General features: G+C 39.0%; 1 pseudogene; it reads left to right on the top strand.

Moving 5' to 3' along the window:
• Window positions 1-5,355: 5,355 nt before the first annotated feature.
• Window positions 5,356-5,462, top strand: LOC117022678 (uncharacterized; annotated as a pseudogene).
• The last annotated feature ends 411 nt before the right edge of the window (window positions 5,463-5,873 follow it).

Genomic DNA, 5,873 nt, shown 5'->3' with positions numbered 1-5,873 from the left:
TTTTATTAAAAAGTATACCTAACATACAACATTATATCAATTTCAGGTGTACACAATAGTTGTCCAATATTTATATACCTAAAGAGGTGATCACCATGGTAAGTCCAGCAACCATCTGACACTGTACCACACTGTCATAATATTATTGACTATATTCCCTATGATGTATGTTATGTCCCCATGACTTATCTGTTTTATACCCAGAAATTTGGACCACTTATTGCCTTTTACCTTTCCCCACTTTTTAAATTTTTCAATTACAGTTTACGTTCAATATTATTTTATATTAATTTCAAGTATACAGCATAGTGGTTGGACATTTGTATAACTTAAGAAGTGATGCCCCTGTCTAGACCTAGTCCCGTACTCACCTGTTGCTATACATAGTTATTACCATATTATTGATTATATTTCCTATGCTTTACTTTACATCCCCATGACTGTTTTGTAACTACCAGTTTGTACTTCTTAATCCCTTCACCTTGTTAATCCTGTCCCCCAAAACCCTTCACATCACTCTAAATTTAGTACCCATTTGACACCATACATAGTTATTACAATATTATTGACTATACTCCTTATTCTATACTCCCCATGACTACTTTATAACAACCAATTTGTACTTCTTAATCCCTTCCTCCTTTTCACCAATCTCCTAAACTCCCCTCTGGCAACTATCAAAATGTTCTCTCTATCTATGAGTTTGCTTTATTTTTTTGTTTATTTTGTTCTGTACATTCCATATATAAGCGAAATCATATTGCATGTGTCTTTCTCTGTCTGACGTACTCCGCTCAGCACAGTACCCTCCAGGTTCATCCAGGCTGCTGCAGATGGCAAAAACCCATTCCCTTCAATGACCGAACAATATTCCATTGTATAATTGTATATATTTACCATCTCCTCTTTATCCATTCATCCATCGATGGACACCCAGGCTGCCTCCACCACATCTTGGCTATTGTAAATAATGCTGCAGTGAACATGTGGATGCACATGTCCCCTCAAAGTAGTGTTTTGGATTTCTTCAGATAAATACCCAGAAGTGGGATTTCTGGGTCCTTCTTTATCTTCTCTTATAGTCCTTGTTTGAAAGTCTATTTTGTCTGGAATAAGTGTTACTACACAAGCTTTTGTTTGTTTGTTTGTTTCCATTTTCATAAAATACTTTTTTCCATGCCTTAACTTTCAGTCTCTGTGTGTCTTTCAATCTCAAGTGAGTCTGTTGTAGGCAGCATATGTAAGGATTTTTTTGTTTTGTTTTCTTATCCATTCAGCCCTCCTATATCTTTTGATTGGAGCATTTAATCTACTTACACTGAAAGTAAATATGTAGTTATAGATATGTTGATAGATATATACTTATTGCCATTTTATTATTCAGATTTTTTATCTTTTTTTTGTCTGTCTAAAGAAGTTCCTCTAATATGCCTTGTAATAGTGGTCTGGTGTTGATGAAGTCCTTTAGCTTTTTGTATGGGAAACTTTTAATCTCTTCTTCAATTTTATTTTATTTATTTTTATTTATTTATTTTTAATACCTCCACCATCATTTATTGGGTGTCTGCTGGATCTGAAGTACAGAAGCAGGTGCCTGTCTCCGTTCTTTCTTTTCTTTTCTTTTTTCTTTTCTTTTCTTTTCTTTTCTTTTCTTTCTTTCTTTCTTTCTTTCTTTCTTTCTTTCTTTCTTTCTTTCTTTCTTTCTTTCTTTCTTTCTTTCTTTCTTAACTTTTTTTAAAAATTATTTTCAGGTGCACAAAACAAGGTAATAGTTAGACATTTATCATTTGTATCCCTCACATAGTGACAACCCGCCTCCCCCCATCCACTACCCCTCTGACATCGCACACAGCCATTACATTTCCACTGTCTCTATTCCTAATGCTGCATTCTGCTTCTTGTAAATATATATATATATATATATATATATATATATATATATATATATATGTAAAATTGTAGTTGACATTCATTATTGTTCAGCTTCAGCTTCAGGTGCACAGTGCAGTGATCAGGCATCTACATCATCCCTGAGGTGGTCTCCCCTAAGGAGACAAGTATCCATTGGATACCCTACAAAATCTTTACAACATTATTGATTGCATTCCCCAAATTGACTTTTGTATCCCCATGACAATCTTCTTCAATTTTAAATGATAGCATTGGTGGGTAGAATAATCTTTGTTATAGGTCCTTGCTTTTCATCACTTTGAATATTTCCTGCTATTCCCATTGGGTCTGCAAAGTTTCTATTGAGAAATCAGCTGACAGTATTATGGGGGCTCCCTTTTAGGTAACTAACTGCTTTTCTCTTGCTGCTTTTAGTATTCTCTTTGGCTTTCACCTTTGCCATTTTAATTATGATGTGTCTTTGTGTGGGCCTGTTTGGGTTTATCCTATTTGGGACTCTCTGCACTTCCTGGGTTTGTATGTCTGTTTCCTTCACCAGGAAATTATTTCAGGTCCAGTCATTATTTCTTCAAATATTTTTCAATTCCTTGCTTTCTTTCTTCACCTTCTGGTACCCCTATGATACTAATGTTAAACTTGATGTTGTCCCAGAGGCCTCTTAAACTATCCTCATTTTTTTTGAATTCTGTTTTCTTTTTGCTGTTCCAGTGGATGTTTTCTGCTACCTTGTCTTCCAAATCCCAAATATGATCCTCTGCTTCCTCTAGCCTGCTGGTGGTTCCTTCTAGTGCATTCTTCATTTAAGTTATTGTATTCTTCACTTATTACTGTTTTTTTTATTATGGTTTTTATGTCCTTTTTGATGCTTCTCTCTCTTTGTTGAAATTCTCACTAAGTTCCTTGAGTATCCTTATAACCATTGTTTTGAACTCTGTCTCTGGTAGGTTGCTTGCCTTCATTTTGTTTAGTTTTTTTCCTGCAGTTTTCTCCTACTTTTTCATTTGGAACATATTTCTTGTTTCCTCATTTTGGCTGCCTGTGTTTGTTTCTAAGTATTAGATAGATCTGCTATGTCTCCCAGTTTTGCTGGGTGGCCTTATTTAGTAGCTATTCTGTGGGGCCCACTGGCACAGTCTCCCTGGTCACCTGAGCTGGGTGCTCCAGGAGTGTCCCCTAGTAGGTTGTGTGTGCCCTTCTGTTATTGTTGAGCCTTGATTGCTGTTGGCATGTCAATGGATGGTATTGACCCTCAGGCTAAATCACTGTGGGTTTTGGTCACATCCACAGCTTACAGGCTGCTGTGTGGAGGGCCTACCCCACAGATCAGGATTTGCTCTAGTGGCCTCTGGTGCCTGTTGAGACCACAATTTGGGTGTGCCACTTGGGCTAATTGGGTGGTGCTCTGCTGTGGTCTGAAGCCAGCCTCCAAATATGTAGGTTCTGGGGCCTCTTGCGAGGGGCTGTGGTGCAGCGCCAGGTCACCTCTGCCTGTGACTGGCTGGTAGGAGCTACAAAGCAATCCACGATTGGTCGCTGCCTGTGCTAGACCTGGAGGCACATAGGAGAGGCCTTGCTATGGATGGCTGCCACTAGTACCAAGTTTGGGGTAGCTCTGAAAAAGCCAGGACACTGGCCTCAGGACACTGAGGCCGACGGCCACCTGCCAGCTCCTGTAAGGTTCACCCACTGATAAAGCCTCCACTTAGTCAGTCATCTGGGTGGAGTGAGAGGAGCTCACCAGACCAATTCAGATTCAGATTTGGCCATGGGCATGGGATAGGGGCTCAACACAGGAAAGGTGATGCCTGCCTGCTGGCTGTATAGGAGAAGGATCCCACACAGGGGAAATGATAACTGTCCCTCCAGTTCTCACCCTGAAGTTACACAGTTACACAACTCAGTCTCTTCCCATATGTCTCTGATGCCCCCTGTGTCACTGATCCTTAGCTGGAGCCCAGAGTGAGTGTCTGCGAGGTCCTTTTAAGAGGATGACAAGGTTTCACCACAGGCTTCTGTCACACACAGATAGTTGGAATTCCCATTGTTTTTCACAGCCAGATATTTTGGGGTCTCCTCTTACCAGGACTACTACTCCAGGTTAGGGAGCCTGGTGTGAGTCTGGGGATCCCTTACTGCTCTGTGGGAAACCTCTGTGACTGAGACATCTCTCCCAGTTTTCAACTGCCACACAAGGGTGTAGGACCAGTTTTGACGTGGCTTCTTTATATATTTAGTTATGAAACTTCTGTTCAGTTAGACTTAAGATGGTTCTCCAGGTTGGTTCTATAATTTAGTTATAATTTTGATGTGTTCAGGGGTGAGGCAAGCACAGCTTTTATCTACTCTGCCATCTTGGATCTCTCCTGTTTATTCCAATTTTACTTCTTTCTTTTTAATTTGCATGCCTTTTTTTTTTTTTTTGCTATGGTCTGTTTGTTTGTGTCCCCCCCAATCCCATTCATATGTTGAAATCCTAACCCCCAACATAAATGGTATCAGTCAGTGGGAACTTTAGGAGGTGATTAGGTGTAGGATGGATGGGAACTTTATGAATAGTATTAGGGCTCTTATAAAAGAGATCCCACAGTGCTCCCTAGTCCCTTTCTCCGTATGAACATACAATGAGAAGTCTGCAAACCAGAAAAGGGCCCTCATCTGACCATGTTGACGCAATGATCACAGACTTCCAGCATCCAGACCTGTGAGCAATAAATTACTGCTCTGTATAAGCCACCCCATCTGTGGAATTTTGTTATAACTGTCTGAATGAACTGAAACTTTTTTGGGGCCTAATTGTTCTGGCTAGGACTTCCAGTACTATGTTTAACAGAAGTGGCAAGAATGGTCATCCTTGTCTTGTTTCTGATCTTAATGGAAAAGCTTTCAGTTTTTCACCATTGAGTATGATTTCAGTTGTGGGCTTTTCATATATGCCTCTAAATACACCAACAAACTGGTTAATCTAGGTGAAATGGATAAATTCCTAGAAACATACAACCTACCACGACTGAATCATGAAGAAACAGAAAATCCAAACAGACCTATCTTTAGCAAGGAGATTGAGTAAGTGACCAAAAACCTCCCTCAAAAGAAAAGCCCAGGAACAGATGGTTTCAATGACAAATTCTAGCAAATATTTCAAGAGGAATTAATGCCAATACTTCTCAAACTCTTCCAAAAATCTAAAGAGGAGGAGCACTTCCAAACTCATTTTAAGAGGCCAGCATTACCTTGATACTAAAACTAAGCAAAGATACCTCAAGAAAAGAAAACTATAGGCCAATATCCCTGATGAATACAGATGCAAAAATCCTCAACATAGTTCAACAGCATATTAAGAGGATCATACACCATGACCAAGTGGGATTTACCTTTGGGATGCAAGGATGGTTCAACATATGCAACTCAATTAGTGTGATACATCACATTAGAATGTAGGATAAAATCTCTTCTCGGCCTTTTGGCTAAGATCAAGTGTAGAATGTAGGATAAAAATCACACAGTTATCTCAATAGATGCAGAAAAGCATTTAATAAAATCTAGCACCCTTTCATGATAAAAACTCTCAACAAACTAGGACTAAAGGAAAATTACCTTTATCTTCTCTGCTGTTGCCTTTGGTTCAGAAGCTCATGATCTTCTTCCTCCACAATTACAATGGCTTTATTGGTCCCTATTCCATGAGTATCTTCCTTAACATTGTCACTATTAATCTCACCTTCCATCTCCTCCCTGCTCTCTTAACATTTGTTCCCTGCCTACACACCTTTGCCTCTTTATACTATTAATAATTTCCCATTTCTATAATAGAACAACAGTTAACAGGGATAGGTAGAACAAGTGTGCACACTTCATTTATGGAAGAAATATTTGTGGAGTATGTGTTATATATCCAGCCTGTGGTCAGGATGGGGATTAATTAATTGAATAGAAAGAGGTACACAAATTGGGAATTATGAGAC

This window comes from Rhinolophus ferrumequinum, chromosome 5 (genome assembly GCF_004115265.2).
Source record: "Rhinolophus ferrumequinum isolate MPI-CBG mRhiFer1 chromosome 5, mRhiFer1_v1.p, whole genome shotgun sequence".
Lineage (NCBI taxonomy): Eukaryota > Metazoa > Chordata > Mammalia > Chiroptera > Rhinolophidae > Rhinolophus > Rhinolophus ferrumequinum.
This window is presented reverse-complemented; position numbering and strand designations above follow the sequence as displayed.